The 27,185-nt window shown below is 45.5% G+C and overlaps 1 long non-coding RNA gene across 2 annotated transcripts in view; it reads left to right on the top strand.

Moving 5' to 3' along the window:
* The window catches only part of Gm30874, a 95,520-nt gene that overhangs the window by 55,944 nt on the left and 12,391 nt on the right, over positions 1 to 27,185 (top strand). The window contains exons 1-2 of one of the 2 annotated variants that reach the window (XR_378601.3): positions 24,441 to 24,712; positions 26,690 to 26,814. This is a non-coding gene — a long non-coding RNA (predicted gene, 30874). Of the gene's footprint in view, positions 1 to 24,440; positions 24,713 to 26,689; positions 26,815 to 27,185 lie in introns of those variants that run through there. The other variant, XR_870037.2, reaches the window with a different exon arrangement.

Genomic DNA, 27,185 nt, shown 5'->3' with positions numbered 1-27,185 from the left:
GATGGGAGGGACGGAGAGGGTCAGAAGAGACGAGATTAGAGGGAGAGAGAATGTGTATGAGAGAGAGAGAGAGAGAGAGAGAGAGAGGGAGAGAGAGAGAGAGAGAGAGATGATTTCTACAGTTCTTAAAGCCATGAAGATGTTCAGAGCCTCTGTTTCTAGAACATGGGATGAAACCAGGAGCCAAATCTTTCATCTGTGAGCACAGCTTGATGTGCCAGATGTGGCAGGGTATTGCTCAGCTGTGACCAAATGACTTTGGTGTGTCTCCAGTCATACTGTCAATCCATCTTGTTGACAGTCCCCCTCTGTCTTTGCCCCATTAGCCTGGAGAATTCTCCAGAGTACCCCTCCCCACTTGGCTGTTTGCTGTTTACTATACAGAGACAGTTCCTTTCATTCCTGGGCTGCACAAGAGTTTTGAGGTGATTCTCTGGCTCCTTGGTCCTCAGGGGCATTGGTGTCACATGTTGTTTGTTTTTCTCATTGCTGTGACTAAATGCCTGACCAGAAGCAACTTGAGGGAGGAAGGGTTTCTTTGGTCTATAATTTTTGTGGCTAGAGCCAATCATGGTAGGGAAGACCCTACCATGGGGGTAGGTATATGAGGTCACTAGTCCTATTGTATCTGAAAAAAATGATGTGGAGCAGGCTGCGAAGCCTTAGACAGACACCCAGTGACTCATTTCCTCATACAAGTCTGTACCTCTTAAGGTTCTTCAACCTTCCCAAACAGCACCACCAGCTGGAGACAAGTATTCAGTACAGGAGCCTGTGGGGGGCATCTCACATTCAAACTACAACAGACTAATTCTCCCACTGTATTTTTTGGGTGCTGGGTAATGCAAGGCAACTATAGGAAGACCCAGCCTAGGGCAAGAAGAAGACCCTGGTCAGTTGAGGGGAGTGCTTAGGCCCCTACACTCAGCTAACAGATGACTTTGCCTGTCCTAGCGCACAGGAGTAGGGAGGGAAGTTGGTCTTAGTTTCTGTTCAAGGATGTTACACAGCTGTCTCTCCTAATTCCTCTAGATCCCCAGTGCCATTGCAGAGCCTGCTTTCTAGAAACATGGTATCAACTATCAATACCCAGCCTCCAGTGGGACAGTCTGTATTTATGTTCAGAATGGAGTAAAAATGGAGTCTCTTTGGGCAAAAGCCATGGCCATATGCAGCGTGGGTCAGGGCACATTTGATCTCAGCATTCCCATATTAAGATAGCACATCACCTTACTTCGTTCACTTCTCTAAGGGGTCATTGAGTGAGGAGCATGAGTCCTCGTTTCTGAGCCTTACTGACTGACCACCGAGAAAGTGCTGTCTTCACTCAAATCATCCCCACTGTGTCTATTGGCTCTTTTCTGAAGGGGTAAAGAACAGAGATTTGCCTCAGCAAAATTGGGTGACAGTCCTGACGCCTTCTGGTGCCCTTAGGGACCTGCCTATTTCCCGCCTGCCTTCACTCACCCCTTAGCTCCTCAGAATTAGATTCCTGTTGATGCCTGGGGCTCTCATTGCGGCTCATTCCTTCTGAAATTAAAATAAGTTATAAAATACATAAAACAGAGAGAAATGAGATTTTTTAAAACATGCAGATTCAGCTTAAAGAGCAATAATGAGTTGAATCCCACGAAGCCACATTCTGTGACTGAGCTCACAGGACAGAAAGCCCCTAGGGGACATCCTACTCCTTTCTGGTCTCCATTTCTTCTTCCTTTCAGCCCCACATTTCCTGATAATATTTCCAGTTTCATGTGTGCTCTGCTGCACACACATGCATCTCTGAAGAGGGCACTCCATTATCTTGTTGCCAGCCTTCTGGGAGTGAAGCACAAGAGTGTTTAGTGCGTAGTTGTCTGGTATTCTGCACTTGCTGAGTCTGGGCTTTGGAGGCTTATCCATGGAGGGAGGGTATCTTGGGCTTCATTCATCCCACAAAGGACTGGGCCGTGTGTGGCACTCTACCTGCTGCTGGGACTGAACTCTGGCCTGCCCTTGGCTCCTGGTTCTTATGATCTTCGATGAAAGAATTTTGAGAGATCTACAAAGTACAGTGTAGAAGACAAGCTAGGTTACCATAGAGTGACAGAAAACACTTTCCAGGATGAGAGTGGTCAGTGGCCAGAGAGACGATTGGACTGACCTATGCCTTAAGGTAGCTTTAATACTTAAAACGTTAAATAAATATTTTCTGGCAAGAGGGGGTAAGAGAGGGCTTTTTCTCCAGGTGATTGACATTTGTATTAACTCTTATGAGAGAACAACAGCATGCCTTTGTTTTTCATCTAGCCTCCTGATAGATAGTAATCGTATGATCTCCCTGGCAGTTCAGAAAGTCACATTTTCCACCCAGGGCCAGAGATACAACTCAGATCCAAATCTGAAAAAAAAAAATCATGTAACAGCAGATTAAAAGGAGTTAGAGTAAAAGTGACTCTATAAAAACCACCATGCTTTACCAGGAGGAAAGGACTCCCTTAAGGGACCTCGACAAAGCCCTGCCGTTTAGCCACTCCCATACCAGGGGTGGTGGCTCTAGGTGCTTCCAGCCTAACCTCTGTGTGGACAGAGCAGCCTGGGTCAGCTACGGAGACCTCAGCGGGCACCTAACTGTTCCCTAGATCTGACAGTGCCTCCTCTGTGTCTTTGGGGCCAAATGATAAACTTGGTTATCAGGTTCAATGATAAGGTGAGAGAAGGGTCAGTGGGATACTGCAGGCCATGCTATCACCCCCAGGTAGTTCCACATTCCACTTCTGTTCAGCAGAACAAATCAGCTGGGACAAGTGTGGCTGCCATGTTCAGAGGGTCTTTGGGTGAATTTTGCATGTTTTTCTGAGCCTTGTGGAATTAGCTTCTTGGATAAGGCTGCCTTAATTGAGCCCACTCCCCAGATGACTCACCTAGTGGGGGTTCATGCCTGCAACTCTTGCTCCTGTGGCATCTGGCATACATTGAGAGGCACACACTGTCCCATACATGTTGTTACGGCCCAGTTTTCAGGATACCTTCTTCTCCTTTGGAGGTTTGGATGATTTGGGGAAAGAGGTTTCTCAAGTCATTTGATGCCATGAGCTACTGGTAAACCAGAGCCTCTTCTAGGTCAAGGATTGCAGGGAGAAGGCAAAGGGTCTCCTCTCCTTTCTCGGTTGCAGAGGGACCTGTGTTGGTTTGAATGCGAATGGCCTCCATAGTCTCATATGTTTGGATATTTGGCACCTAGTTGGAGGTGCTGTTTTGAGAAGGATCAGGAGGTGTGACCTTGTTGGAGGATACATGTCACTGGGGAAGGGATTCAAGGGTTTCAAAGCCCATGCAGGTTCTCTCTCTCTCTCTTTCTCTCTCTCTCTCTCTCTCTCTCTCTCTCTCTCTCTCTCTCTCTCTCTCTCTCTCTTCTTCCATGTTCTCTGCCATAATAGCCATGGACTCACCCTCCACAACTGTAAGCAAGCCCCAGTTAAGTGCATTCTTTTCATCTAAGGTCCCTCCCTTTGAGTCTTAGGAGTCTCTCACCTCTTAGGTCTCTGGTGCATTCTGGGGGGTTGGTTCCCCAAAACCTCCTATTTCCTGAGGTTGCCTACTTATATTCTTTCTTCTGGCCCTCAGGGCTTCAGTCCTGAGACCCCCAAGACTCAAAGGGAGGGATCTTAGATGAAATGCATGGCAGTAGGAAGAGGGAACTTATAGAGCTCACCTCCAGCAGGAAGACAGGACATCAAGTGAGGGATGGGGTTGCCATCCCACAGTCACATCTCTGACACATAATTGTTCCTGTCTGAGAGAATTACAGGGATGGAAATGGAGAAGAGTTTGAGGAAAAGAAGGTCCAGGAACAGGCCCAAAGTGGGATCCAGCTCAAAGGGGAGGTCCCAAGGTCTGACACTGTTACTAAGGCTATGGAGTGCTCACAAAAAGGGATCTATCATGATTGTCCTCTGAAAGACCCAACAAGAAGCTGAAAGAATCAGATGCAGATATTTGCACCCAACCAATGGACAGAAGCAGCTGAGCCCTGTTGTCGAATTAGGGAAGGCTGAAAGAAGCTGAGGACAAGGGCAATCCTGTAGGAGGACCAGCAGTCTCAATTAATCTGGACCCCCGAGATCTCTCAAACACTGAACCACCAAACAGGCAGCATACACCAGCTGATATGAGTCCCTCAACATACATACAGTAGAGGACTTCCAGGTCTGTGTTCATTCAGAGATGATGCACCTAACCCTCAAGAGACTGGAGGTCCCAGGGAGTTTAAAGGTCAGGTGGGGGGGCACCCATGTGGAGACGGGGTGGGATGGGGAGGAGGTGTGGGATGGGAACAGTTGGAGGGTGTATTGTAGGTCAGGGAATGGAATATGGAGTGTAAAAAATAAATTAAAAATAAAAAATGCACTCTTTCGTTAAGTTGCCTTGGTCATGATGTCTCTTCACAGCACTACAGCAGTAACTAAGGCAGGACCCAGCTCAGATCTGCAGAGATGGGGCTGGAGATGACTCTCTGTAGGCAGTAGGGACAGAGGACCCATGGTGAGAACTGCAAGTTGCTTCTACACATTGTAGTGAGAACAGATGACAGTGGTTGGGAACACCATGAATGTGACACAAGGAAGCTTGTCATTAGGGTATGACATCATTAAGAAGGCCTGGTAGGAGACAGGCAGACTCTGAGAAGTAAGGCTAGTCTTGGAGGACGAACAGCTAGCTTCCATGAGACCACTCCTGGGAAGTATGCTGCACACAATTGTCCTTTCATATACCTGCTTCTAATGCAGCCAGATATAATAGATGAAGACAACACAGCTGCAATAGCCTCCACCTCTTCAAGAGAAGAGGCCCTAGAGCATCCTGTAGACAAGGAGTTAACTAAGTTGACTAAGTGTAGCTACTTCTCAGGAACAAGCTGAGTCCTAAATGCAGGAACAAAGAGCTTTGTAAAATTAACAGGACTGGAGACAGTTGCAAGGCCAGAGGCAGCACTGCTAGCTGTGGGACAAGGAGCAGACAGTTAAAGTCAACACAGATACACACAGACACACACACAGAGGCATAGACACATACAGACACATACACAGACACACACAGGGACTCATATACGTATACACAGACAGACAGACAGAGACACAAGAACCCCCCTACCCCAACCAAACCAACAAAACAAACAAAAACACAGTAGAAATACAGTAGAGCTGTGTGCTGGAGTCAAGTACAAATATAGCCGTGGGCTGAGATGTCAATGCTTTTGATACCTGGCCCAGTTTTCAAAGGCCAGTGGAAGCTCCCTATGTCTCCTGGTATTTAGTGCAGGAGTTAGCGGGATTTCCCACTGGGGGTTGATTGTGTCTCTAGCACCTGTGCTAGTGGTCTCATTTGGAAACAGGATGCTGAGATCTATCAAATATCAAGATGAGGCTATGTTAGAATGGAGATGGTGAACTCTTTCCAGCACCCAGGGTGAGGCATGTCCTGCCCCCAACTACTCCCAAGGAAGTGTGCCCCACATTCCACCCCAGCCACTCCCCCTTTCATCTTCCCTGAGCTCAGATGTTCTCAGGTACTCCCAATAGAGGTGCTTTCTTGGACAGTTAACATTTAGATGTCACATTTAGATTTTAGTATACTCACATTTACGTAGCCTAATTTAATTACAAATACATTTTCCAAAACCATCATGCTACAGATTGACATGTATAACAGGGGAAAGCCGTACAAGCCTGAAACCCTCTGTTCCTGATGAGGGAGTATCCCATATATTAACATCCTCAGAAGAGATCCTCAGAAGTGTTCAGAAAAATACATTTTAAAGGTTATGTATTCATATGTATGCTGAGTGTGTTTGTATACACCAGCACAGTGCCTGCAGAGGCCAGAAGAGGGTGTCAGATCCCCTGAAGTTGGAGTTACAGGTAGTTAGTTATAAGTCATCCTATGTGGGTACTGGGAACTGAACTCATGTCCTACAGAAGAACACTATGCGTTCTAAACCAACCCCAAAGATTTTAATAAGGGCATCTCTTCCTTGGTCTATGATGGATACCGTTGCCTGCTGAAATTGAATATCCCTTGGTTCTAAACTTTTTCTCTTGCATGGCTGAGTTCCAAGTAGAACAAGACTATATGTCATTCCATGTCTCATGGGGCAGGGACAGGGATGCCCATGTACTGAACAAGCAGAGACAGGACTTAGCGACATCTTGGGTGGGTGGGGGGCTGACAGAATAAGTGGGAGGGCATTCTTTTCTCCTGTGCCTTCCCCCAAAGACCCTGCGATCCCTAGGGAGATGTCTCCTCTGCCCCAGGTACACTGTTACAACAATGGCTGACTACCATACTCGGGGAGCAAGGGTCTCTGGGAGATAGAGTGTGTGAGATCTTTGTTCTTCTATAGCCCAGCTCTTCCTATGAACTCCTCCCTCTTCCAGCCTGGAGCACAGGCCTTGGCAGGTGGGGAGACCCAGGAGAGCTTCTGGGTCAGAAAGAAGGCTAAAAGCACTAAAGGATGGAGGCAGGGAGATGGGCTGCCTGCTCTGCCTTGGGAAAAACAGTGTGCCACTCCTTGTTGGCTATGGTGAAGCCTCTAGAGCAGGGTCAGCCTATAGCCAGTGTTTGTCTCTTCAAAACCCGGATGCATCCAAATGTTGATCTTGGTTTTAGACAGAGGTCTGTCTGACATTTGAGACATAGTTCCTTTTAGGTGTTTGGCTCAAGGGAATCTCACAGGACAATTTAATATGACAGTCCTTTGCAATGTATCCCTACAGCTCTCATATCAAATGCATGTCCATCTCAATGTAATAATTTCTATTGCTTTGAAGATACTAAAGAAGACATTAAAGGAGGCTACATCTTAAAGGGTCAGATTAGATCCAGGAATGGGAGTCATGGTTCTGTCAAGTTTATTTTTATTATTTTTTTTCTTGACAGAATTTCAAGCTCAGTTTCTCTCTTTGTTTTCTAATCAGCACTGAACTCGGGTCTTCTGAGAGGGAAGGAAGCTTTACTCTTCAGAGGCAGCCATGGGAGAAAGAACAAATTAGCATGAAAGGCCAGGTGATTCAATGAATATTCATATGGGCAATTTAATCAGTGTCTGTTCATTATTCCCCTTTCCAATTGAGGCTGGCTCGGAATATGAATAGAGAAAGTGTTGACTTTCATTCGCTCTAACTGCTCAGTCTTCACCAACAGCCATTATGGCTTTCTGTGCACCTAGAGATGACCCAACTCAAACCTCAGGATTCATTTCCCACAGCAAATACCTTAAGAGCTCTAACTGATCTCACACTGTGTTCTTGCTGTATTAAATTTTAAGTGGACGAGGCAGCACGGTTTTCCAGAAAGTTGTCCTTTGCCCACAATAGTAACAAAATTGTTTGAAGCAGTGTGGATGATGTGGGCTTGGGTGTTGGGGGTCATCATGACACCCCAGTTTCACGGAGTTGTCTCTTGAAATTTCACTAGGCTCTGGAGCATCATCACAATAACAGCTGCTGGGCCTAAGGATGGGTTCAAGTGTTCTTGGAGGCAATGGTGGCTACTTTACTGTCACAGATGGTATGGGCTGAGGCAATGGGCAGGAAGTTAACTGAGAGCCCATGGTGGTCAGTGACTCAATAGACCAGTTCCTCAAACCCTGAGTCAAGCAAGTACAGACATCCATCTTTGTGTGAGAGAGCCTGACTCCATGCCATGGCAGTCAAGGAGGTGGAGTTGAAGGCAGAGGCCATCTCTTCTGACCGTGACAAAGTAAAATAGAGTTAAGGGGGCTTAGGGATACTGGGGGCAGCTGGGGCAGCGAGCAAGTGGCCAGTGTCTGGGGTTACAGAAGGATAGATCTTCCACCTGACAGACTAACATCCAGAAATGAATACAATGTTAATTAGAAGATTATAATAGTGAAGAATTAGAAGCAATTAACTGTTCAATAATAAGACATGGGGTAAGTGATATTATGGGATATCAATAGCTTAGCAACTGTACACATTAAAGACACACTGAAGCTCTCCACAGAACAAGCTGTGTTGCGGGGATGAAGTTCAACCCTGCCCCCAAGCATCACATCAGGCTGTGGAAGGGCACACAAGGGCAGGTACAGATGTAGGGACAGTGATGAAGCAGGAAGTTACACTCCTGGTGTCCAGGAAACGGGCAGTAGAAGCTGGCCCAATTTCTGTGTCCAGGAGCATAGAGCAAGGAGTGATGAGAAACACGTGCTGAGTTCCCAGGCATGTTAAGAAGTTGGACAACATGAACAGGTGGTCCTCCAGCCAGAGCCTGTCACTCCTGGGTCAAAATTCCCATGAAATGTTAGCAGATTCTCTCTGAGAGGCTGGGCTAGTGAAGGCTTTGCTTGCTTCCTTGGGCTTTTCTGAGTCGTTGGTGTGTTTGCCAGTGGATGTTTATTACATTCACGGCTCTTTCTAAAAGCAATAAATGTTATATTGAAGAGACACCCAGTGTGTACACGTCTCCCATCTCATGTCTGTTCGCCGCTTGAAAGTGTACAATTTGGCAGGTCAGTGTGTCTTTGGACCTCACCCCGTAGCCTTCTAAAGTGTTCCATGGCGGCTCCTAGGTGCAGCTTCTTGCTTGATTCCCTTGAACCATCTTCTCCAGGCTGCACCCAGTCTTCATGGTGCAAGGCTCAGCTTCTCAAAACCAAGAGCTCTCAAGAGATTATAAAAGAGTAATGACGCATTGACTTCAAAGCATTAGTAGCCAGGTTGTTACAGCCAGAGCAGAAGGGAGATTAATGAGGTACGAGCCTAACATATGTCTCAGGAGAAGAACAGTCATTTACTTTCTAACTTGGTGGAACTTGCAGTTGTTCCCAATTTGCAAGAATATTTTGCAACATGATTCTTTTTGCTCTCAACGTAGCTGATTAAAATCAACCAATAGAATCAGCCCACGGATAGGGAGGAATGCTCAGAGGTGGGGGTCTCCATCTCAGGGAAAGCCCAGGAGTGCAGTGCCTGCTAGAAAGAGTATGTTAGCTACTAGAACTGGAATCTGCCAATGGCAGTTTGATACCACTTTCCTGGAACCCTATTCAATATCTCCCTCCTTTCTGGGTAAAAGGCGAGCCCTTTGTATGGTGGGCTTAGAGTGAGCCCACAAAGTCATGGAGAGCCTTCCCTTCAAAGGCGAAGCTCCATTACATTCTCCTGTACTGTCACCCAGTCTCGACATCACCCTTTAGAACAGTATAACCTAGGCACTCCTGAGGCCACAAAGTCTATGAGCTCTTTGCCCATTGGGTTCTTTGTTTTCCTTTATTGATCTGAAGGGGAATCATACCTTCAAGATAAAATAATTGACAAACTACAAATCTCACTGCTCTGTGCTTTGATTAAATTTAAATTGCTTTATTGCATTTCCTGTGATAACAAAGATTTATTTGATAAGGTCAAATTTGTGATTCTTTTCATTCGATATTTGTTTTCCTCCCCTCCCCTATCATTCATTAAAAAATCCCTCTTTTTCTTTTCCCCTCCAATTTGATTTAATCCATGTACAACTTATTATTGTTCTTGTTGAGAATGAAGGCATGGGTTCCAGACTCTGGAAGGCTCCAAACGATGGAGTTGTATATCTGATACCAAGTGGCCCTTCTGTCCCCTCTGGCTTACTTCTCCTGCAATATCACCATCTCCTGTGCATGTCCACGGCTATGCTTCTGGCTCTCTGACCTGGTGTTCAGCCTGGCCTGCTCTACACTACATGTTTTCTGTGGCCAGAGTCCCTAAAAGACTATCTACTCTCATAAATTTTCCAGAATTCCTTGGCTTTCCTGGAATTTCATATTTTGCATACATTTTATTTTTTAAATTAAATTTATTTTTAACTGACATATAAAAACATAGTATTATATATGTTAATGGGGTAACACGCTCATGAATCTTTGAATATGTTTTACAAGTTTGATAAAAATAATCTCTTGGGGGTTTGATTGGAATTGCTTTGCATTTATGGATTAACTTGGAGAGAACTGGATCTTTATGGAACTCCGTCTCCCTCTCATCCACTCTCCACAGCTCTCCACTTACTCACCTTTTGTGTCCTTGAGTAATGTCATGCTCTCTTCAAGCATCCTAGACCTCTTCTGTTAGATTTAATCTGAGACAGTGTTTAGTTCCTTTATTCTCCTGTCATTGTGACTGCAAATCTTTCATAAATCACAATTTTCTAATTAGCTATTACCAGTGTGGAACAAGGCTTTGATTTTTGTGTTGAGCTTGTAAGCATATCCTCGCTGAACCTTCTTATTAGTTCTAATTATACATTTTCTTTCATCTTTCTTTGAATACAGTCATAAAAATTTGCCAATGATCATCCCATCTTTTACAGTCTGTGTACTTCATTTATTTTAAATTAACATATTGCCTTGGCAGGGGTTCTGACAGTGTGGTGTTGGGCAGCCTCAGATCATTCCCTGGATGGACAGATCTAGCGTCTCCGAAAGGGTCTTAAATAGCAAAAGGTGCTAGGTATACCTCAGGATACAGCCTGGGGAGCAAGCCTGGGATCCTCCTATCTCCACCTCCCCGGTGTTGGGATTACAGGTGTGTGCCACCACACTGGGATGTTTTATGTGAGTCCTAGAGATGAAGCAGAGGTCCTCAAATCTGCAAAGCAAGCTTTTACCACCGGAGCTCTTCCAGCAGACATAGGGCACAGAATCCAGGAAGGAACGAGAAAGGTCTGAGAACACCAGAGATGACCAGGGACCACAGCACTTAGGAGGGCACTTTGTCTTTAGAGCAACATGAGAATACTTCTAGGACTATCAAATGGAGAGGCAAGACAGTTCTCTCTCACTGCCCTGAAACTTTAAGTAGGTGTGGCTGACCAGCCAGCAAGCCCCAGGATTCCTCCTGTCTGCACCTTCTCAGAGCTTGGATCACATGTGGTAAAAGCAAGCATTTTAGCAACTGAGCTCTCTCCTAGCCCCAGCTTCAAATATGTTTAAACAAGATTTTTTTTTTTCTAAACAAAACCAGACATACCTGTTCATTGTGTGACATGGAAGTTAAAATATAAGCACTTTGGGAATTGTACCACTGCTCAAAAGATCGAATGAAAACATCCTAATTTTAGAAAAGGAACTGTGGTAAGAGCCGTGGTGAGGATGCTGGTCAGGAGCAAGGCTGGGATGTGCTTGGTCTTCCCTACTGCTCTTCAGTTGTGTACTAGACATCTTAACTAGTGTGGGCAAGACAAGAAGAGGAAATGAATGTGTGGAGATTGCAAGAAAGAAAATCGTCTTTGTTTCTGGATGATGTGATTGACTAAGTAGGAAGTGCTCAGGAATTGACTAAAACAAAACCATCCTGTAGCCAAGTTACAGCAAGATTCCAGGGGAGAAGTTAACGTATCAAGAAGTCAGCTGGGTACTAGCAGAAACAACTGAATATCTTTCCTCTTTCTCTTTTTCTCCCCTCATATATTACATCTGGACTAGAGTTTACCCTCCCTCCATTCCCCCAGCCTCTCCCCCATCCCCTCTCCCCCAGATCCATTCCTTACCTCCTCTGCCTCCCCCTCTCAGAAAAAGAGCAGGCCTCCCAGGGGCATTAGCCAAACGCAGCCTAACAAGCTACAGTAAGATCAGGCACATAGCATCTGTAGAAGGAAAACTTGTCCCACAGATAGGTAAAAGAGACAGGGACAGCCTCTGCTCCCATCAGGATTCCCACAAGAACACCAAACTACTCAATCATAGCATACAGAGGACCTAAGTCAGACCCTTACAGTCTTTCTGATCTCGGTGAGCCCTAATGAGTCCCAGGCAGTTGATTTTGTAGGCTGTCTTGGTATCCCTGACACCTCTGGTTCCTCCAATCCTTCTTCTCCATCCTCTGCAGGAATCCTTGAGCTCTCATCCTTGGTTTGCATCTGATGCCATCTGTTGCTGGATGAAGTCTCTCTGGTCTCTTTGATGGTGATTCTACTAGGTTCCATTCCCACAATACTCTGTAGGCAGGAAAAAGTGCAGGTTGAAGGTTTTGTGGCTGGGTTGGTGTCCCAATCCCTCCACAGGAGGCCTTGTTTGGTTATAGAAGATAGCTGATTCAGCCTCTGAGGCACAACTGAACTTTAAAGCTCAAAACATATTACAGTTTACATTACACTAAAAATGAACTCCGGAGGCATAAGCCTAACAAAATATGTGAAGAAAACTACAAAAATGTCATGGGTGATATCAAAGGAGAGCTAAATCCATGGAGCTATAGCCCATGTCTACCACAGGGAGATGCGTCAGCATGGGGAGACATATTCCATGTTTGTCACAGGGAATCATATCCCATAACCTGTGTTCACCATGGGCAGACATATCCTATTTCACTTCAAGGAGACATATCACCATGAGAGACATATCCCACAGTTACCACAGAGGGTCATATACCAGATTCTTCATGGGGAAACATACCACATGTTCACAAAGAGCTATATTCAATGCTTACTGAGGAGAAACAGCCCTTGTTTACAATGGGGAGTTCCATTCCATGTTTACCATAGGGGGGCATATCCCATGGTCATCACAGGAAGACATATCCCATGTTCATGGATAGGAAGACTCAATATTGTCAAAACATTTCTTTCCACCTTTGTTTATAGATACAATGTACTTCCTATCAATATCCCTAAAAGGTTTTGCTTGTTTGTGGTTTTTATTTTTGGTGTGGGATATCGACAAACAGATTCTACAGTTTATATGGAAGGGAAAATAATCCAAGTGGTAAGAGCCAATGCAACATGGAGGAAGAAGGAAGTCAAAGACTGATGTTACCTGACTTCAAACTTACTGAAGACTCACAGTGATGACATCTGTGATCTTTTTAGAACCGCACAAATAGGCTGGTGAAACAGAATAGAGAATCCCAAAGTAGATCCACACTCATTGTTGACAAAGCAGCAAAAGCAACTGAAGAGAGAAGGATAACCTTCCAAGTCAATGTTGCTAGGACGACTGGGTATTCATGTGTAAGAGACAGGAATTCAGGGACAGACCTTGTACCATTCCCCAAAATGAGGTCAAATGGATCACAGGTGAAAATATCCAGCTTGGAGCTCCCAGGTGATGACAAACCAAAGCCTTGATGACCTTGGGTGTGCAATATTATCTCTAGACACACAATTGAGGTCATAGTTCATGAAAGAACCAACAAGTGAAGACCCGGACTCTATAGAAAACAGTGCCAAGAAAATGGGAAAGTAATCCAAAGTCTTGGAGACAATATGTACTGATTGTAGAAGTTGGGCAAATTGAGGGGAAGACAGAAGTAACCAATGCGGGGGTGGGGGTGGGGTGGGGTGGGGAGCACAAGAGGCTGATGGGAGACTGAAGACAATCGAAGTTCATTGTAAACATGACTGAAAACAACACAAAGAAACACATTCTGTGTAATTAGTCTGCACTTTAAAAAGGAAAGATGAAATGGACCTTCCTGCATTGCTACAACCCCCACCACACATCAAACTGGAGAGATGTCTATGGGCTTTTAAAGACTAGTTGAAGATCCCTCTTTCATTTCCCTCTTTTTGGAGTCAGACATTAAAGACTAGAAGATCCAAAAGGAACTTCAAATGCAAAGAACATTAGATTATTGCTGTGCATATTTATGCCAATGTGTAGGTTCAGAAGATTCTCCAGAGACCCTAAGTTAACACCCTAGGTTGATTCTTAGCATGGAGATTCCCCATGACTACAGCACCCTAAACCAACCAGACAAAATAGGCAGCCCACTGTGGAGGAGGCAGGGATATGATTTCTAGGGATATCACATTATTAATTAAGCTATCTCAATTTCAACAACAGCAGCAGCAACAACAAAACACAGCACACAAAGAAACAGGACTACAAAGTCCTTTCAAAGAAAGGAGAAATAAAACCCAAATGTGTGGCAACTTTCTCTGTCAGCCATGCTCATAGACAAATTAAAAAAACCCACCTTAGGGCCACAGCTGCAGCTGGGTTGTGAAGCCCTTGCTTAGTGTTCCTATGACCCAAGTCTGGGTTTGATCCTTAGTAACGCACAGATGTGCACACACCCACCCCTAGCAAACCCACAAATAAAAATAAACATTTAAAATAAAATTTAAAAGAACGGATGAATGACTCATCGAAAATACACTGAAACTTTAAAAAATTCAGCAATAAGTAAGAAAGTCAATGGATTAAAATAACAGGCCAAATGTTTGAACCATCCCTTCCCAAGAATGGTTTTTAGATTGCAAATAAGCAAACACAAAGGCACCCAACATCTGTATCATCACAAAACCAAATATTCAAGCAATAAGATAATACTGCAAGCTGACCACACCAAGTGCTAATGAGGAAGTGGGGCAGCAGGAAGCCTGACTCACTGCTAGAGGGAGTGTGGAATGGCCTTGTGGAAGACAACTCCGTGGTTTCTTAGAAAATTAACATTGCCTTAAGATCCAGGGATAGAACCTCTTGGTATTGGCCCAAAGGAGTTGACAAGTCATAGGATGTTCAGGCAGCCAGACTTTGGAAACAATAGAAGGACACTTCAGTGTTGGCAGATAAATGGATAGATAAACTGTGGAAAGGCAGTGAGGGAATATCATCCCATAGCAAAAGGTATAGACTGTCAAGGGTCAAGAAAGGACAGAAAGTGAAACGTTCATCAGGAAATGCGCCAAGCAAGCTGTGTGATTCTAACTATGATATTCTGGATGAAGTAGGAGTATGGTCAGTTTCTGCCAAGGGTTAGGGATAAGGGATGAAGAGGAGGCACTGGGGGGACTTAAAATACTTATTTTAACTATGTGAGTATGGGTGTGTGTCTGTTGGTGAGTATGTGCATGTGTACCCATGGAGGCCAGATGCATGGAATCCTTTTGGAGCTGAAGTTAAGAGAGTGTGGGCCACTCCACGTGGGTGATGAGAACAGAACTCTGGTCCCGTTGAAGAGAAGAAACTTCTCCGAAGGGCTGAGCCATCTTTCCAGCCCTACACTGGGGACTTTTTAAAGATTCAGTATGGGGCTGTAATTGTGAATATATGTCACAATACATTGTCAACCACATGGGATGTAGGACACAAGAGTAGATGCTGCTGGGGGCTGTGGACCCTGGGTGGCAGCCAGGCATCAACACAGGCTCGGTCTCAGAAAACAGATTGCGCAGATCAGGATCATGAATGTGTGGTGGAAGTCAAGGAAAACTTTCAATTATTCTCTGGACCTAAAGTCCTATAGACATTGTACTTCATTAATAAAAAAGAATCCCAGAAAAAGATTATGTAAATTTTCCGGACTTTGTAAAATTACTTTAAAGCTCTCTGTCATGCACACTTATACCCTGTGGCCTTTTCTGGTGTCCTCCAGTCACCTGTCCTCTAAGTGGAGAGGTTCTCCCCCCGCCACCCCCGACTAGTCTGCAGGAGAGTAATTGAAAGGCCTTATTTACACTCCATTTTCCTTGATGACTACCCTGTGTTTTTTTTTAGAACCCCTGAAATAATACAGACAAATTAATTAAGATGACAAGCTGAGCATGAATATTACATTGCCTTTGTGGCATCCTGATTTGGATAGACCACTGTAATTTGAATACACTGCTTTCCAATCCCAGGAATACTTTTGCAGTCTGTAAGGAGGGGGAAACTATGGCTTTGGGACACATTCTGTCTCAGAAAGTAGACTCTGGCTTGATGGAGTTCCTGGGGCATATTGAAGAGACCAGGATCTACATGGCTGTTATACCTTTTCTTTGACCCAAGAACAGTCCCAGTTCCTATAAGAAAGGGAAGGGACAAAGGCATTAGCTTTCAGGTCCCAGCCTAGGCCTTCTGCTGGGGACTTAGCATAAGTAGACACATGTAGAGGTTTCAGTAAGGGACTTGGACCCTATCTCTACCCCTGGAGAGTCACAGTGAGAGAAGGGAAGGCTGAGAAGTTTTTTTATTTTTTTAATTTTTTTGTAGGATGGCCTTTGAAGACTCACTGTACATCTCTGTTCCTCTCAAAGGGATGCCATCTGAAGCCATTTAGAGAAACCTGTGACATGAATTGATTAAAAGAGTGCATTTCCTTACTATGGTTCTGCCCCAGAATGGGGGTCCTAGTGTGTGTGTGTGTGTGTGTGTGTGTGTGTGTGTGTGTGTATAGGCTGGAATCAACCTCAAGTGTCATTTGTCAAAAGTCAGCCATCTTGGTTTTTGAACTACTCATTGGCATAGAACTTGCTCACTGATTGACTAGGCTGGTTAGTTGGCGAGCACCAGTAAACCCTGTTTCTACTTCGCCAGAACTGGAACTGCAAGTGTGTGCCACTATGCGGGGCTATTTTGCATGATTTGTTCAGATTTCTGCCTTGTTTGGTCCAGGAAATGCACTCAAACTTTTCAGAACTTTCTAGTGATAGGCTAGGTAGCAGGCTGGTGTTAAGTAGTCCTCAAAACACACATTGAACTTCTCCCTGTGGTCACCTACTTTAATGCCTTCTTCAGTCCAAAAGACCAGGTTGGGTCTGCTTCTCCATGTTGGCCTGTAACCTTCATCTGTCCTGTAGTCTCTCAGCAGAGCGAGTCTTGGTGACTTGGTCTTCAGCTCTCCTGGCCTAGATTTCTCTGGTCACCTACAAATCACCTAACTATAGTTCTTATAGGTGTTTTGGATTCCTAATTTTGTTCATGTCAGTTCCTGGGCTCCTGGAACTCTCTGAAGTGTTTGTTTTAGCCAGGCATAGTGGTTAACACTTATAACCTCAGTTTTAGAAAGGTTGAGACTGGAAGCTTTTTCAAGTTTGAGGCTAACCAGAACTATACAGTGTGGGTTATAGAGTGAGTTATTGTCTTAAAAAAATGTGGTCTTTGCTTTGTGGTCAAGTAAGATAAATGGTTAATCTCAGTTGTCAATGTGATGAGATCTAGAATCACTTCTGAGAAAGATCTCTGGGCATGCACACTGGTAGTGGGATTATCTTGATTGGGATAATTGAGATGGAAAGACCTGTCTACTGTGGGCGGCACCATTCCTCAGGCTAGGATCTTGGTCTGTATGAAAAGGAGAGAGTGAACTGAGAATAAGAATTGACTCTGCTCTGCATCCTGAGTGGAGATACAATGCAAGCAGCTGCCTCAAGCTCGTGCAGGTTGTGAGCCAAAATAAACTCATCCATTCTTAAATTATTTTGTCAGGATATTTTATCATAGCAGCAGGAAAAAGTAAGGGCTACAGAACACTAGTACTAGGAAGTAGGGCCTGTGTTGCGATAAGTCTGATATGTACTTCTTAGACCATTGGAATTGGTTTGAGGAGGAATGTGGAAGAATTAATAACCGTGGGCTAAAAAGCTTGAATATTGTAAGCTGAACTTAGTGAGTCCTTCTGTTTGAAGCTTAGAAGATGTAAATGCTAAAGGAAATGTCAACTGTGGATGCCCAGCTCATGAGGCTTCAGAGGGGAACAAGAACTCTTTTAGGAATGGGGATGGGACATGCCCACTGTGAGTGTCACCATTCACTGGGCTAGAATCCTAGACTGTATACAAAGGAGAAAGAGCTGAACTCAAGCATTCATCAAATTGATAGTCATGACTCAGTTCTGCCAACTACACACCTCCTACTCTTGTCCTCTGCCGGGCTCACCCAAGATTACCCTCCATCAACCCACCCCGATCACATGTCTGAGCTCCCTGCTTTGGTCATAGGGGGATGAATGGCTGCAGCATGCTATGGTGGTACCTCTCCACAGGTCAGGGCGCTCCGTTTGCCCTACTGATGTGTTTGTGGTGCACACTACGGCAACAGCTTTTAGCTTCGGAGACAGCCTTCTATTTTGTCAGCAGAACTGAAAAACATTATCATGGAAAACAAGAGGCATTTCCAGTTCTTAAATTAGAGAATTTATGCTAATAAATCAAGAGTATCTACTCTAATAACCATTGAAGAAAATGATAATATGATTTAATCTTAAAATATTTCTAACATAATATTATAAAAATTATATTTCAGCTAATATCTGAGTTAGCCTGTTGTGAATGTATGCAAATATCTCCAGAAATATTAATATATACTGCCAGTTTTAGCTAATTAAAGAAATAGTTTTGGGAGGAGCAGCCTCTTGATAATTTAATCACTGTTCGTTCTTCCCAGATAATTGTGGTATTTGTTATTAAGTTCTTTCTGATTTTCCATGGAATGAGAAATCTGATATAATCTTTTACCATGTGAGCCAAAAATTAAATTTTATTTAATTGTGAAAATGATTCTGTTCTGAATACTGATAGGCCTGCACCAGAAGCTACCTCACCCTGGAGCCGTTCTCTTTTCATTTAGAGGCTACCACTCTGGTGGCTGCGGTCTCAGAGGGCTCTGTGGTCAGCAAGACACAGGTGAGTCATAGGACAAGAGGCCTCTGGGAAAGAGCTCTTTGTGTGCATGACTTATGAGCAATTTAAAAATGGCATTAATCACAACATTGTTCCTAAATGAAAAAGTGGAACGGTCTCAAGTGCAGAATGATAACAGGGTAGTCATGTAAATGACCATGCATGCATCCTACCTGTCCTTAACACTAGGTCCTTGTCACTAAGGGGTGGGGGTTTCAGAGTTCCTCATGCTACTGTGCTGACTGTAAAGGGATACAAAGAAGACAGAGTTGGCTATGTCAGCATGGTCCAAGAGTCCTGTGTGAGAGGCTGGGGAGATGGCTTGGACAGTGAAGTGCTTGCTACTCAAGCATGAGGATATGAACACAGTTCCCCCCTAGCCCTCATGTAAAAAAAATGCCATGCCAGGTGGTGAGATCTTTTTTTTATTTTTTTTAATTTTTTTTATTTATTATATGTAAGTACACTGTAGCTGTCCTCAGACACTCCAGAAGAGGAAGTCAGATCTCGTTACGGATGGTTGTGAGCCACCATGTGGTTGCTGGGATTTGAACTCTGGACCTTCGGAAGAGCAGTCGGGTGCTCTAACCAACTGAGCCATCTCACCAGCCCTGGTGAGATCTTGAAATCCCAGCATGAGAGAGGCAGAGACACTGTGATCCTGGGGGCCCACTGGCCGACCAAATCAGCTAGCTTTGAGGAGGACGGCTCCTAAGAAGTGACTCCTGAGGCTATCCTCTGGCCTCCACAGGTACACACATGCATGCCTCCATGTGCTAAAACCAAATGTTGACACAAAACAATGCTGAGCAGGTCTTTCAGAGTGGTGGGATGACATGGGATTGCCACCTTCTTGTTTGTTGTTTCTGTGGCTGCTCCTCACATGACAGATGACTTGTCATTTTAGCTGAGTGAACCAGGGTAAGTGTTCACTGGGCAAGTGTTTGGGTGTCTTCAATGTCAGTATAGGTGGGGGCTAGTTTTAGAGCCTGGGTCCATTTCCCAAGACTGTTCTTTGAGGGGAGGGGAGGGGAAAGGAAAAGATGACATCTGCAGAGGAGGTGGACAAAGCATCAACTGCCCGTAACTTTGGGGCATGGCCCAGCCCTCCCAGCTAAGATGTCCTTCCTTATCCCACCACATTCGCGTCAGGAGACTCAGAAGTACTGAACAGTCTGGTCAATAACTCTTTTGTTTCTATTTTCTAAATCTTTCTGTAGTAGGTACCATTTTGTGGCAATATTTTTGCTGTGAATTAAAATTGCATAGTGTTGATAACTACCACGCCAAGACCTGTGACTTGTGGCTGAGAACGGACTTCTAATTGCCAGTGTGAAGCTGGGCTCTGCCCCGAGCTCCTCTCATCCTGCTCCAGGGCCTTTCTGGTTGACAGGGAGGCCACAGAGTCTCCTGTGTCAGTTTCTCATAAACATTTATTATGTGAGGTTATAGCCATAAATATATCTATTTCCTTGCCAGGCTGCTGGTTTGCTTTGGGCAGAAATTGTACCTTGATTTTTAAGGATGCAGGATTTGGTCTAATGCCAGCTAGCCACATGATAAATAATGAACCTATGGAGCCAAATTAGCTAGAGTGTTTAGTAATTATATAAAGGAAGTTTTCGTGTGAATGAACAAGCAGATAAATGCGTTTAGAAACACACACACACACACACACACACACACACACACACATTCATGTTTATCTTCTATCAATTATAATCTACTATTATAGATCAGGACACCCTGTAATGGCCGACAGCCTCCAGTTCTCTCACTGTGATCAGGGCCTGTGGATGTGTAGGCAGCAAAACAGACATCTTTCTTTTGTGCCACACTCCTTTAAACACACCTGGAGAATTTCTTGAATAAGAAAGTGTTTAGAGCTGGTGAGATATCTCTGCTTGAAAAGGCCCTTGCAACACAAGCCTTGTAATTTGAGACTGATACCTGGAGCCCATGTGAAGGTGGAAGAAGGGGAGCAACTCCACAGAGTTGTCCTCTGACCTCCACATGAGGACTATGGTACCTGTACCCCCAGTTATACATAGAATAAAAATTGTTCATGTCCTTAGGGGTACACTGTGGGTGATGTCCCAGAGTTGTACCCAGCAAACAGTAGGGCTACTGTTGTAGCTGAGAGACCAAATGGCTGACTCATGAGTGTGAGTGAAGAATAAACTGGAGAAGAAAGTAAGTGTCCAGCTCATAGCAGCCGAGGGGGGCTGGGAGTGGAGAGAAAGCAGCAGTTGAAGTAGAGCTCTGAAGTTCACAATGAAGGACTGGTCAGATTTGCCCATGGAGCCCAGGCTGCAAGTACTACCTATGTCAAAGTTCAGGTTAGGTCCAATGTGGTATTTTTCTGTGACCTCTCAGAGGTGAGCTGTTTGTTGCATGGGGACCTCAGCCTTTGTCACTCAGATTCAGGTTCACTGAAGGAATTCTAGTGATGGCAGTGACCAAGGAGTGCATAAGTGAACCTGCATCTGAGTGATGTTTCTGAAGTGCATGGTGTCTTCAGCAATAGGGACTTAGCTTTCATCTCTGGTGGGTAACTAAGGGCAATAGCAATAGGCTGCATGTTCTGGAAGTTTCTTAGTCAGCCCTGGCCAACAACCCACAAGAAGGCTTATCATGTTTGATATTGGGTTTTTTTGCTAGGTGGTCTTTGGCTTTTGGGTTAGGGGAGGCTACGTCAGGTGGGCAGATTTTGATCATGTGAGGACCTTTTGCTCCACTGAAAACTGGAGCAGCTGTCAGGGAGCCTGGCTCAGAGATGCTCTGCAGGATGGAAGAGGAGACTCAGGTGAACCGAGAGGGGACTCAGATAAGCTGAGAGGTTCGAGAAGAAAGAGAGATGCCGATGTCACCATTTCCTTGGAAAAGCAGGGGTAGGTGGGACTCAGTTTCCTAGTTGGTAAGAGTCCTACAAAACCTCTGTCAGGATCTACCCCTTCCACTGTGGGTCTCCAATGGATACACGCAAACCCGTGTTGATGAATTCCTCATTTTCTGCTGGAAATGAACAAGTCCATAGATAGACTGCCTGTGTCCCCATTACTGTGGAAAAAATCAAGCCCACCAAGCATTGACTTGGCAAATTGAAGCGAAAGGTTGTCTTGTTCCTTGAAACCAGTACAAAGTCCCCAGAAACAATCAGCAGTGCAAGATGTCCTCACTTCTGTCCTTCAGAGGCTTCTCCAAGATCCCAAGCTCACTGGGAGCTTGTTCCTTCCTGATGTTGATGACCAGCCTCACAGAGCCCCAGAGTGCTAAATCTTGAGAAGATTAATAGTCAGGCTCCAAACAGAGTCAGCTAATACACCCTGCCTTCCTGCACCTCTTTTGGGGGTTCTCGGCTGGGTGTTTCTTTCTGAGAGACCATCCACAATGTAGGGGCACTTTTGGTGGTCAAATTTAGGAAAGACTCTTAGCATATAGTGGATGGCAGCCAGGGACACTGCTAATTTTCAGCCCAACAATCCGGAGTGACTTGGATTCTGAAAATCTGAGGCCAATCCAGGCTAGATTTCTACCTGAAATACAACTCTTTCAAAACCAAACAGTGCCATGTGATTTCCATGCCAATATATATAAGTGTGTGTGTGTGTGTGTGTGTGTGTGTGTGTGTGTGTGTGGTTGGGGTCCATGCTGTGCCATTCTCCAGGCAGTATAGCAACAGCTCACACCTGCCTTGTGTGTCTTAGTTCACACATAACTTATCTCTGCTTGTAAGTCTCAGGATGGGAATCCTTCACAAAATCTCAGGTCCTCTGTCTCAGATGAGAACATATAAGCTTTGTAGGCAAACAACTGTCTTGAGTACAGAAAAGGGTTCTGTGAGGATTCTCCAGAGAATAATGGGGTCTTCCTCTGAGGCTGTCACTTAGGAATTGGAGGGAGACAAAGTAGTTCCTTGCCCAGGCTCACAGAAGTCACCTGACTTGATGGCCTCAGAAACCACACTTCTCTGGAGAGGCTAAGGGTCTTTAAAATTCAATGTTCTGGAAATAATTCTCATGAGGGGTCAGGTTTGGGATCACTACTTTGTCAAGAGGACAAATCCAGATGGGATTTGCTGGTGCTGATCACTGCTTCTTCTCTTGAATGGATGTGGTAGCCTTCAGGGTCTACAGATGCCATTCTGATCCAGCATTTGACCTCATGAGCCATTGAGTAGTTGTGTTCCAAGGAGAAGCATGGGACTTTGCTGTTAGAGACAGGCTGGGGAAAGAGAGCTTTGTGTGAGATTTTAAAGTTCTCTATTGAGTGCCCTGGGAAATGCAACTGATTGGCCTCAGTCACTGCTTAGGAAATTCTATTCAGTAGACACTGAGACTTTGACATAGGAATGCATTGGTTCTTGATCAAATGAATGGAATCTGACACAGGAAAAAGACACTGATGGGGAGTTATGTTCATACAATGCACAGCAGGTGGGTATGTCCTGAGAGTCTCTTCCCTGGGCACAGAATTACAACAAAAGCTTTCGAGGTTGTTGGTGTCAGAATGCTGGCATGTTGTGTATGTATAACACCTGTGGTTGGGCCCCGGATCTAAGGGAGTACTGTGAGGGTGTCCAATCTTAGCAATAGGCAAAGACAAGCTCTACCCTTAGGTGAGTTTGCCTGGGGCCACCTCCGTTTTAGTGCTGAGAATTTGGGGGTGGGCCACAGAGCTTAGACTCACACAACTCCTCTTGGGAAAAGCCGTGGATCCTGGCCACCGGCTCTGTGAACTTGCGTTTCTGGGCATCCCTGGAGAATGGTGGATGTCCCAACATTCAAGTCACAAGAGAGCATGTGAGTCAGATAAGAAGCCTACCACAGGATCCTTAGTAAGCTGCTAGGAACACTTTGGGATGGGCTGTCCCTTAGGAGATCAACAGGAGCTGGAGGAACCCTGTGTGGTAGTAAGAGGAAGCCAGCCCGAGAGAGGCTGTCTGAGTCAGGTGACCTGATAGCTCTACGGACCATGAAAACACCATTGTCTGTTATCAGGCTAGGTGGTCATCATGAAGATGCTGAACAGAGCAGAGGGAGCCAACGACCAGTTGACAGATGGCAAACACATCATTTGCTTATTCACTAGATCTCTTTCCTTGCCCTCGTACCCTGAGTTCTTGCTGCTTCTGCTCCAACCTGCTCCTACACTGGAGCCCCTGCCCATGATTCTTATTCCCAACTCCATACACTTGCAGCCTGGGCTACAGGCAGGTGCTCCTCTTGGCTGAGGAGGATAAAATGAACAAAAGGAACAATGGCCTGAGTATATTTAGGACGCTAGACTCCCCGCAACCAACACACTATCCTCAGCTTTTAGCTGTCAATCACAATTGGAGGAAAATGACCATGATTTCACCAGTGACTTCTTGTCCCTGATCTACGTCTAAGGCGAGCGCAGGGTCATTCAGAGAAAGCCGAGGGTACCTGCCTCAGTGTCTACTCAGGATGCCTGCTGGATGTCTACGTCCAGGGACTCAGGGACTTCCACCTCCCTGTAGGTCTCCCATCTCCCTGTTGTGAATCTCAGTCACACACAGCAATGGGCTCGCCTTGATGGCCAGCACTTACTTATGAAGCCAGACATCCTCAAGTGAGGTCCCATTCCTGCCTGCACACCAGGTGCTTAGGGATCCCCAGTCAGGGAAGCTCGCTTGTTGCAGCACCCTGGAGCCCAAAGACTTCCTGCCTGAGGACCCTCATGGCCATGTGTCACCCTCTTGGGACACGAGAGAAGACAGGCTGAGTACTGGGGTTCAGGTAGGAAGACTCCAGCTCATACACCCAGGCCATCTGCAGATTAGAGGCAGAGAAGAGGAGCTGGTCTGCTTTCATTACCTCCTGGGTTTTAGGACAGTCCTCTCTGCTCGCTAAGGGCAGATGTTGCTGGCTGGCTGTCCATGATGGTCTTAGAGACAAGTCAATAAGTAAAAACAGGTGAGGTTATCCATGGCACTCTGCAGCTGCTGCCTGGAAGCTTGTGCTGGTGGGTGCTCTGGCTATTTTTAGCCTCCTGCAAACCCTGCTGCGAGTTCCTTTCTATTTTGCCTTGTAACAATCCAAGTGGCTGAATGAAGATACCTCAACAGCAATTCTAAACTAGGTTTGTCCTGAGGAAAATCACTGAGGTGTCACCTCCAGAAAGTTTTTAGGTTGGGCATATGCTCTCTTTGTTGAATTTTGCTCTGGGCCAGTCAATGACCCGGGCAGAGCACCAGTTACCCTGGGACTTCCACTGTTGCAGGACCTCCACTGTCACAGGACCTCCACTGTTTCAGCAACTCCACTGTCACATGCCGTCCACTGAACAAGATCTTCACTGGTCTTGGAGCTATAGGAAGCAACTCTGGGAGGTCAGTGGTCTTGTGCTATAGGCCAGAGTGAGATTCTGGGTGAGGTGGGTGGGTTCTATCCCTTCAGCTGCAGACCCTGGCGAGAAAGATGTGGCCAGCTAGCAAAGGGTCATTGCTTTGCTCTGCTCAGGGGCCTTGTGACAGTGCAGCCTAGAATACTAGGTAGCTGTCACCCAGGAAGAGTCCTTGTTGGGTTCTTTAATACCTTATGTTGTCTTAAGTCTTCCTTATTATCCCAGTCCTCATGCTGGCCAAGGAACTGGAACCTTGGTCCTCCAAGCTGTGATACAATCCCTGACTCCTGAAGCTCTCAGCTTTCCAAAGAGCCAGGACCTCTCTCTCCTGGAATTCTCCAACTTCACTTCATTGCCTTATAGGTTCTTCCTATTCCTGGGACACTGGAATGCTGTTGCCACCCCTTACCCTTAAAGTAAGGGCTCACTTGATACCACTTGTGCCAGGAACAAGGGCATTTAAGTCTGATACAGACCTTTGTGTGGTAGCCCATGGACACAAGGGTTCTAACAAGGATTATCTCCTGTCTCTTGGGCCTCACCCTCCCTGGTGGATGGAGAGTGTACATTCTTAGGTAATGTTCTCCCTGAAGAACACTCCCAGATCCTCTCCTCGGCTTCTCTCAACCTTATCTCCAAGGAGGACCTGTGCACTTTGGCCTCTTCTGAGCATGCCTAAGCTCCCTGTAGAGAAAGTGACATGTGTTCATCCCACTGGGGCCAGAGGGCATTTGCATGCAACACCAAACCCTCTTTTGTTGTTGTAGCTGTTTTAGAGAGAACTGTGCTAGCAAAAGCATTCTAATTCTCTAGTCACTGAGATAAAAATTTGAAACCCAAGCTCTGAATGACATTTGAAATACCGTTACATGTCAAACTCTAGCTTAATCGTATTTCCAACCCACACCATGGTGGGGTGAAACAGTTAGGATATGGGAAGAATGCAGGAATCTATAGCCAGAGTGGTAATTCCTGTAGCTTGGTCATCTGGAGGGATGGAAGAACCTCAGAATGCAGCCTGAGGAGAATTACACAGCAATATATTTCCGAGGAAAGTTATTAAAATATTGACATTTCATCTGCAGAGGTGTACCCCTCAGCCATCCTCCAAACAGCCCTCACACGGGGCTAATTTAATTACCCTCAATCTACACCTGCTCTATATCAATTGGATCCTTCCAGAAACTACTGCAATATGTACCACCAGTTTAGGAGGTTTCCTGGAACTAATCTCAAGTTTCTGATAGGCTTCTAAAAGAAAATCTCACTCTGAAGACAAATGGAGCAGAGCCTGGCGTGTGATGGAGCACCGTTCGCAGTGGCAGCTGTGTGCGCGCTGCTCAGCAGTCCTCCTAGAAACACAAAGCCAAAGCTGCGTGGGCCCCAGGTGTCTGGGCCCAAGGCAACTCCGAGTGCAAACTACAAAGAGCTGTTGTGAATTTTTCTCCCTTTCCCAAAACCGTCTTTGATGCCATAATTGGGGTCATTTGTCTTCCTGGAGGGCTTTGTGTGAGGCTGGTATCTTCCCCCACTGCAGATGAAGCTGAGCTGAGCATTTGATGGGTCTGATGGAGGGAGCTGGGCTGCCAGTGTGTTCAGTCCTCAAAAGCAAGAGACACTGTGCTTCTGAGGGAAGTTGGCTAGCTAGTGTGGAAGTTTGTGCTTGTGTGCATGAGCACACGCATGTGTGTTCCTTTGTGCTGTGTGCTGCGTGTGTGTGCATTTGTACATTTGTCTGAGAGCAAACATCTTTCATGAGTACTGTGGTTTGAATATGAAATGTTCCCTACAGGTTCATAGTTTGAACACTTGGTCCCAGCTAATGGCCTCTCACTGTTTGGGGGTGGGTCTATGGAACCTTTGAGGAGGCGGAGCTTAGCTGGAGGAGGGGAGTCCTTGGGGGACAGGCTTATGGATTGTAGACCAGCCCTGCTTCTAACCCAGCCTTTGCTTTCTGGTCTAGGGCATGAGAAGCTGTTTCCTGCTTCTTCCTCATGGGTGGCACCATGCCTTCTTCATCGCGTGGACTGTGTCCCTTTAAACCGGGAGCTCAAATAAGCCTCTCTTCCTTGAAGTTGTTTCTGCGAGGTACGTTGCTCACAGCGAGATGTGACTAACACAATGTTAAACAAGAATGCCATTTTCATGAGAGAGGCACGAGAGACGTGTTTGTGGAGAACACAAGTAGCTCTCAAGCTTTCCACTCAGGGTGGGCTTCTCAGCCCAAGCCATTTTGAGCTGAGTGATTCTCTGTGGAAGAGTCCTTCAGGGAAATCCTGGGCAGATATAGATTCATGGAGAAGGGAGAGCATGAGTGCTCCCAGCTCTTGGCAGGTCTAGGGCAAGCCTACTCAGTGGGCCACTTGTCACCAAACTAAACGTCTCCAAAGGGTTAGAGCCCTGGTGTCTTCTGCTGTACCCATCCCAAGGCTACTATCTGGCTCTTGCTATGTGTGACT

The sequence above is a fragment of the Mus musculus genome, chromosome 7, assembly GCF_000001635.26.
Source record: "Mus musculus strain C57BL/6J chromosome 7, GRCm38.p6 C57BL/6J".
In the NCBI taxonomy this organism is placed as follows: Eukaryota; Metazoa; Chordata; class Mammalia; order Rodentia; family Muridae; genus Mus; species Mus musculus.
Note: the sequence above shows the minus strand (reverse complement) of the source record. Positions and strands in the feature narration are given on the sequence as shown.